The following is a 9124-nucleotide window of genomic DNA, read 5'->3' as shown; positions in this document are numbered from 1 at the left end:
GTAATTAAATGATTATAAAGTAGAGAAGAGACAGGATAGGTCCTCACTTCCCACACACACCCTTGCCTTCTGCAAAAGCTAGATGCTCTCTCAGAAAGAATGACAGAATGGGAAACAGCATGACAGGAAACAAGGCTTTCCTAACTGTGCAGACTACCTGTGGGTTTGCATTAACTGAGCCCCGTCCCCCGATCCAACATGAGCCTGCAGGAGTAGCCAGAAAGATGAGGCCCTCACTTTCCAATAAAAGGATCCTTAGGGTTATCACTGCACCGTTCATGGTCTGGATTCTAAAGTGTCTCTGTCTTACAGAGCAGAAATGTAATAGCTTGGCACACCAGGAAGCTTCATGTGGTACCGGAGTCAAAAGGTGGTGTAGCATTGGCCTTGCTGCTCTAGGCTCATTGAGGAACCACTCAGAAATTTAAAGGTGAAGCTTGACATTTTTTTGTATTCCTAGCTTCTGCCGAGGAGCAAATGTACTTCACTAGAATTTCTTTCTTTGTTAAAACTGTGTGTGGTGTGTCCGTTAGGCATTGAGAGAGACAGAAAGAAGCTGGAGTGGGGGTGGGTGCTCTAAAGAGATAGCTTAGTCAGTAAAGTGGCCATAAAAGCGCGAGGATCTAAGTTCGATACGCAGTACCCTTGTGACAAGATGGCATTGTGACACATGGTAATTTCAGTGCCGGGCCAGTTGTAGATAGGTAGATCCTGGGACCGGCTAGACAGACAGCCTAGCTGAATTGACAAGTTCTAGAGAAAACAGAGACTCTGCCTCAAGAAACAAGGTAGAGAGTGACTGAGGGAGACACCTGAAGTTGACCTCTGGCCTCTACATGCACATTGAAAGGAAGAGGAAGGAGGGGGCTCTTGCCCATACACACAGAGACATACACATACACACACATAAAAATGAATTTATTAAATCACTATTAGACTAACTAATCTGAAAAGAATATAAGTATCTGACATGGTCCCTGCTCCGAGAACTTCTATCATTCCCTGGGTGAGAAGTCATATTCACTCACAAGGAGACATGTTTATTGATATTAAGGGGCATAGCTCACTTGGTAGAGTGCTTTCCAAAACTGCCAAAAAACACGAAGTCCATAAACCAGTGTGGTGGCACAGGTCTGTGATCTCAGCACTCAGGGTGGAGACAGGAGAGTCAGAATTCAAGATCATCTCATACATACATAGTTGGTGGCCAGCCTGGGCTACCTGCCTCAAAAAAACAGTTGAATATTAATATAAAATAGCAGTGGAGGGTTGGGGATTTAGCTCAGTGGTAGAGTGCTTGCCTAGCAAACACAAGGCCCTGTGTTCGGTTCCCAGCTCCGAAAAATAGAAAAAGAAAAAAAATAGCAATGGAAATAACATCCCAGGAGCATGGGCACCCCTGTCCAGGCTCTTATAGCAATCTTGGGCGGTCGGTCTTACAACCTCCTATTTTATAGATGAGGAATCTGAGGCCCAATGAAGGGATGCTCGTCTCTGACAAACCATGCCTCTGAAGGTGAGAATACAGCCTGGGGTCAAAACCCACTGGCTGGTTCATTCCCTGCTCTTCCTGACCTGCAAAGACCATAATACATGTGAGGCACACACACACACACACACACACACACACACACACACACACACACGTATGTGAAATCTGACCCTACATTAGTGGAACATCTGACCATCTGATTCTTTAGTGGTCTGCACAGGTTTTATTGTTCCTTCTTTTAGAAGCTTACTGCATCTTCCCAGCTCTCATAAAGGATGTGGCTCCAGCCACGGTCTCCACCTGCCGTGACCCCATGTACCCAGTAAGTTAAGGGAACTCACAGGATTCTTGTCCAGTCACAGGCCTCTCCTCCACCAGGCTGTTGACCTATCATCCCATCTGCCCCAGCAGTGCAGGATAAAGTTTCCATTGCCCACGGAGATGCCCAGTGACTCTCTGGACTTCTCAGTCTGTGGGCTCCTCAATTTATCGATGAGTTCCCTCCCACTTTGCACAGTCTCCCACTTCTGGGGTCATGTTGTCATTCCATCTGGAGAGCTCTTCCTTATTTGTCTAATTATCCTTCACGTCTCTCCCAACTTTCCTCCTTGGCTTTCTCTGAAGCACCACAGAATCTCACCTGCTCACCTACTGACGTTCACCACCCTGAGCGTCTGTTTGTTATTTGCAAATGGGCCTTAGAGGATAGGGGGACTATGTCTCATCTCTGGAAAAACTCAGTAAAGTGAGTCCCGAGAAAGCCATCTGGAGAAATGAGGTAACAGAGAGGAAAGCAGGAGCCTTACTTAAGTTATATGATCCTCCTCCCCGCACCTCAGAACGCCATATGTGGTGTTCACAGAACGACCGTGTATAGGGTGATATAGTGGGCTCCTTCTCTTGGGTTAGCTATGAAGATTAAGTGAGCTCATGTGTACACATCACTAGCCACATTCCCTCACCATCTCTGGCCCCACGCCTACTCAGAGTCTGCGGTTGGGGATGTTGGTAAAGTGCCCCATGTATGAAGCCCTGGGTTTCATCTCCTCGCACCACGTAAACCTGTCGCAGTGGGGCGTGCCTACAAGCCTAATATTCAAGGGGTGGAGGCAGGAGAATCAGGGCATCTTTGGCTTCATAGAAAGTTTGAGGCCATCCTGGGCTACTTGAGGTTCTGTTTCAAACAAAACAAAACAAACAAACAAACAAACAAACAACACCAAAGACAAAAGTAAACAGAGCCAAGACTGTTGAGTGTTCTCTTCTTCACTGGGGCTGTGGCACTGCATAGGCTTCAGGAGGCGGCTGCAAACCATCTGACACAGGGGAGACTTCTGGAACCTGGGCAGAAATTCCATAGCTCTGCGATCATCATCATCATCATCATCATCATCATCATCATCATCAACAACAACAACAACAACAACAACAACAACAACAGTTGGAGTCTCAGTGTCCAGGAAATTAATGTCCAGGGCTAAACTCTATGTTGAGACTGAACAGTGAAGAGGGAGAGAGAGAGAAAGAGACAGACTGTGGAGCTTGTGTGTCAAAAAAAAAAAAAAAAAGCTATTTGGGACAGTGGTTACTTCTGGCAGAGGGGCTCGTTTTACTAGTCCATTGAATCTAATGATTCAACTATCTACATGTGTTTGACACATATTCTTTTTTTTTTCTTTTTTTCAGAGCTGGGGACCGAACCCAGGGCCTTGTGCTCGCTAGGCAAGCGCTCTACCACTGAGCTAAATCCCCAACCCCGACACATATTTCTTATGTACAGTTTATGTTGCCAATGATTCAAAAGTGGCTGGGTGATGGTGGTACACATCAGGAGGCAGAGGCAGGCAGATCTCTGAGTTTGAGGCCAGCCTGGTCTACAGAGTGAGCTCCAAGATAGCTAGGGGCTACACAGAGAAACCCTATCTTGAAAAATAGACAAACAACGAAAGATTCAAAAGTCTGAGGCTGGAGAGCACCTACTGCTCTTGCAGAGGAACTGGGTTCAGATCTCAGCATCCATGTCAGGTGGCTCAAAGCTACCTGTACCTCCAGCTCCGAGTAATCAAACGCCTTCTTCTGTCCTTCACAGTCGCCTGCACAGACACACACAGACAGACAGACAAACACACACACATACAACACAGAGACACACACACAGACACACACACAGACACACACACAGATACACACAGACAGACAAAGACACAGACACACACACAGACACACACACATACACACACATACACAGACACACAGACACACACACATACACAGACACACACACACACAGACACAGACACACACACATACATACACAGACACACACAGACACAGACACATACATACATACACAGACACACACAGACACACAGACATACACAGACAGACACACACACACAGACAGACACAGACACACAGACACACACCCACACACAAATTTAAATTTTGTTTTTCTTTTTCTTTCTTTTATTGGTTTTTCCAGACAAGGTTTCTCTGTATAGCCCAGCTGTCTAGGAAACTCACTCTGTAGACCAGGCTTGCCTCGAACTTGGAGATCTCCCTGCCTCTGCCTCCCTAGTTCTGTGGTTAGAGGTATGTGCTACCATGCCTGGTTAAAAAAATGTTTTTAAGGTTCAAAAGTAAAATAGTAAATCTCAAGTGTCCCCCAAAACTACCTCCCTTTTCCTCGAAGGAATTCAGTCCTCTACTTCCCTAACTTCTGCATACAGGTAATATTTGACTAAAATAAATAACCAATCGGGTTGGGGATTTAGCTCAGTGGTAGAGCGCTTGCCTAACAAGTGCAAGGCCCTGGGTTCGGTCCCCAGCTCCGAAAAAAAGAAAAGAAAAAAAAAAAATAACCAAAGCTGGTCTGGGGATATAGTTCATTACTAGAATGCTTGTATAGGATCTATCCACAAAATCGTGAGTTCTGTCCTCAGAACAACCAATCAACAAACCAAGAAAAATAGAATTCTGAGGACACACAATGGTGAAGATATTATTATATTATTATTATTATTATTATTACTGTCTTAGGGTTTTACTGCTGTGAACAGACACCATGACCAAGGCAAGTCTTATAAAGAACAACATTTAATTGAGGCTGGTTCAGAGGTTCAGTCTATTATCATCAAGGTGGGAATGTGGCAGCATCCAGGCAGGCATGGTGCAGGAGGAGCTGAGAGTTCTACATCTCCATCTGAAGACTGCTTGCAGAATATTCATTTCCAGGAAGCCAGGATGAAGGTCTTATATCCCACACCAACAGTGACACAGTTAATCCAACAAAGCCACACCTATTCCAATAGGGCCACACCTTCTAAAAGTGTCACTCCCTGGGCTGAGCATATATAAACCATCACAATTACCATCCCTATTTTTCAGATGAGGAAGCTGAGGTTCAGCTTGGCTAATGTCACACAACTAATAAACAAACACTCAAATCTAATGCCTCAAAAGGTACAAAGGTTTGTCCCTCGAGTCTTCTGTGTAAAGCAGGAAATGTTGCATTTTGTTAGCCAATAGCTTAACTGCAGAAACATCAGGTGTCAAGAAGAGCGAGTGTGTTTATTTAAAAGAGTAAATAGTCAAGAGTTAATTTGCTGATTGCTTATATGAACAATAAAGGGGAAATGACAGATGTGGGTTCAATACCATATTTAATACAGAGCATAATTTTATACAAGATTTTTTTTTTCATTTTCTTTTTTTCGGAACTGGGGACTGAACCCAGGGCCTTGTCTCGATAGGCAAGCGCTCTACCACTGAGCTAAATCCCCAACCCACAAGATATTTTTATTTGTAGTCTCAAGACATACTGAGGTAGGAGAGTATTTGAAGTCCTTCATCAGAGTGTTGTCTATGTGACTCTAAATGTCATCTGGACCCACGAATGTCATTTATGGCATAAGTTAACCCTGAACTGTCCTCATTGGTCTATGTCTTAGTTAGGGTTTTACTGTAGTGAACAGACACCATGACCAAGGCAATTCTTATAAAGGACAATATTTAATTGGGGCTGCCTCACAAGTTCAGAGGTTCGGTCCAGTATTACCAAGGTAGGGGGAGCATGGCAGCATCCAGGCAGGCATGGTACAGGAGGAGATAAGGGTTCTACATCTTCACCAGAAAGCTGCTAGTGAAAGATTGACTTCCGGCAGCTAGGATGAGGGTCTTAAGCTCATGTCCACAGTAACACACCTACTCCAACAAGGCCACACCCTCCAAATAGTACCACTCCCTGGGCCAAGTATATTCAAACCATGACAGGTTAACAGGATGACCCAGAAGGGCTCATGTATGAGTTAACCCAGTGCTAGGTCAGATGAGCCCAAGGACTGGGCTTTCAATGTCCCTTTTCCTTGTCACCAGTTATTGCAAGGTGCTATGCTCCAGCAGCTCAGCAAGCAGTGATCATTCCAAAGAGAAAACCCACCTTGGGCTCTCTGATGGAGGAACCCAAGAACTGAGAAAGGCCATCAGTGTTTGGGACCCAGAAGAATATGTCTGGTAGCTACCAAGTCAAAGGAGTCAGCTTCCCCAGAAGAGAAGTCATGAATAGTGGCCGCCATGCTGACCACACAAGTGGAAGAAATGCTTCAGTCCCAGCCATGAACTCACCGTCCACATTGAGATTTGAGGCTGGTAGAAGGATAGCAGAGATGTAAGCAGGCTGGGCAGCGCTCTCTCTCTCTCTCTCTCTCTCTCTCTCCCCTGTAGCTGAGAAGTACTAGGTGCTGCTTTCTTGCTGCTGTTCATGTCTGGCAACTACAACACTCGGTTCACTTCTTTATAAACAAAAACGAAAACATGCTGTTTATTAGCACACGTTAATTATGCATCATGGTGGGAGTCGCTCTAGCATTTTTGTAATGTGTTTTGATCACCCTCACCCTATCACTCTCTCTTGTCTTCTTCCCATGCCTGCTCATCCCCTTCACCTTCCCAAATTCTCTACCTAATTCTCTGCCTCCTGCCGTGGGTGCTAGGATTAAAGGGTTTTCCCTCATCTCGAAGGAAGTGAATCACAACTTAAATATTGAAATGGCCTCATCTCCTTTCAGGCTGTCAGCTTCATTCTGGTGCGTGAAAAATATGATCAAAAATCATACACACGTTGGCAAAAGCTAGTTGAAAATAATGTTCACGATGGACATGCAAAGTGCTTTACATGTGTGCAGGAAAAACACACAGAAGAAAAAGTTTTGGAAGGCTGCAGAACAATTTGGTTCTTCTACTTTGGTGTCTTTTCTTGAAAGACACAGGCATTGTGGGTTTGACTCCCCTTAAAAGGAACATTAAGAGAACACTCTGGGGTTGGGGATTTGGCTCAGTGGTAGAGCGCTTGCCTAGGAAGCGCAAGGTCATGGGTTCGATCCCCAGCCCCGAAAAAAAGAAAAGAAAAAAAAAAAAAAAAAAGAGAACACTCTGAAAGGGAGGGTGGCTCTCAATGACCTGGGAGTGGGGAAAGGTCACCTTCCCCTTATGAGTATGGTATCTACCTCATATTCATATATACATACCCATCCCTTAACCCAGCTCCCTCTAAGCCCTGAGTATACCGATTTTTTTTGTTGTTGTTGTTGTTGTTGTTTGGTTTTCTGATTTGCTAAATAAAGTCTTGCTTAAACTCTGTGTCTTTCTGTTGAATGTTTCCCTCTAGGAAGACCAGAATTGGTAACACCACCCCAGCCACTAAAGCGAGATGGCAAAACAATCCTCATTTTATTGAGTGAGTTGTAGAAACACCTACGACAGATCCAATAGATGGTCCTGCCTGTCCCACAAGCAGTGACCAAAAAACTTCTCACAGGAAGCCAGGCACTGTGGCTCATTTTCTGATTTCTGGTGTCCAATTTTACATCTGACAAAGAGTAGGTACAAAGCCAGTAAGATGCCCTGGGCAACATGAAACCTTTTAATATTTAATTTGTTCATAGCTGCAAAGCTCTGGCTAGTATATGTCCAGATAATTTTTTTTCTTGAAATGACTTGGGAAATTACAAGCAAGTCTAGAGTTTTTCTATCATAAACTCAAGAATATATTTTAAATAGTGATACAGGTAAAATTGAACATTTTTAAAACTTTATATGGTTGAGAACATATTCTACTCAAAAATTAAACCTTAGCCAGGCATAGGTGTGCACACCTTTGATCCCAGCAAGCAGGGGAGGCAGGGGAGGCAGGGTGAGCAGGGGAGGCAGGGTGGGCAGGGGGGCAGGGGAGGCAGGGTGGGCAGGGGAGGCAGGGTGGGCAGGGGAGGCAGGGTGGGCAGGGGAGGCAGGGGAGGCAGGGGAGGCCAAGCAGGTAGATCTCCGAGTTCTAGGCCAGCCTGGTCTACATGAGTTCTAGGACAGCCAAAGCTACATAGTGAGTCTCAAACAAAAACAAAACAAAACAAAAAGCTTAAACCAAGAAACAAGTTGGAGAGGAAAGGGTTTATTCAGCTTACACTTCCACATTGCTGTTCATCACCAAAGGAAGTCAGGACTGGAACTCAAGCAGGCCAGGAAGCAGGAGCTGATGCAGAGGCCATGGAGGGATGTTTCTTAATGGCTGCTTCCCCTGCCTTGCTCAGCTTGCTGTCTTATAGAACCCAGGACTATCAACCCAGGGACAGCACCACCCACAATGGACCGGGTCCGGGGTTGGGGATTTAGCTCAGTGGTAGAGGGCTTGCCTAGGAAGCGCAAGGCCCTGGGTTCGGTCCCCAGCTCCGAAAAAAAAAAAAAAAAAAAGAACCAAAAAAAAAAATGGACCGGGTCCTCCCTCCTTGATCACTAGCTGAAAAAAATGCCTTACAGCTGGGTTTCATGAAGACATTTCCTCAACCGAGGCTCCTTTCTTTGTGATAACTCCAGCTTGTGTCAAGTTGACACACAAAACCAGCCAGTACAACCACTATACCTGATTCTCACCCCTGCCTTTCACCTCCCTCCCCAGGAGAACCACCAAATTGTTCTGCAACCTTCCAAAAGTTTTTCTTCTGTGTGTTTTCCTGCACACATGCAAAAAACACTTTGCATGTCCATCATGAACATTATTTTCAACTAAATTTTTCCAACATGTGTATAACTTTTTGATTATATTTTTCACACACCAGAATGAAGCTGACAGCTTGAAAGGAGATTCAATATTCCATTTCAATATTTAAGTGATTCACTTCCTTCAAAGGGGAAGGAAAAAACCCTACGCACATCTTTAATCCTAGCACCCATACCCAGGAGGCAGAGGCAAGTGGATGTTGAGTTCGAAGGCCAGCCTGGTGTACAGAACAAGTTCCAGGACAGCCAGAACTAGGAAGAGAAATCGTTTCTCAGAAAGGAGCAAACAAACAAACCAAAAACAAATGAACAAAATGAAACAAACAAAAACAAAACAAAAAACCCACAACAACAACAAAAACAGAAACAAGATATTGAGTTCATACTAGTGGCATTTTGTGTAATAGTCTTTGGGAGCACTAAAAATAGCCAGAGAAGCGCTATATGGATGTAGTTCAGTTGGGAGAGGGCTTGCCTAGAATGTCTGGAGCAAGGCTTCCATCTCTAGCATCACATTGAACAGGGTGTGGCCATTCACCTCTAATCCCAGAATTTGGGAGGTGGGGGCTAGGGAGTATCAAAGGT

This window comes from Rattus norvegicus, chromosome 8 (genome assembly GCF_021556685.1).
Source record: "Rattus norvegicus strain SHRSP/BbbUtx chromosome 8, alternate assembly SHRSP_T2T, whole genome shotgun sequence".
NCBI lineage: Eukaryota > Metazoa > Chordata > Mammalia > Rodentia > Muridae > Rattus > Rattus norvegicus.
This window is presented reverse-complemented; position numbering follows the sequence as displayed.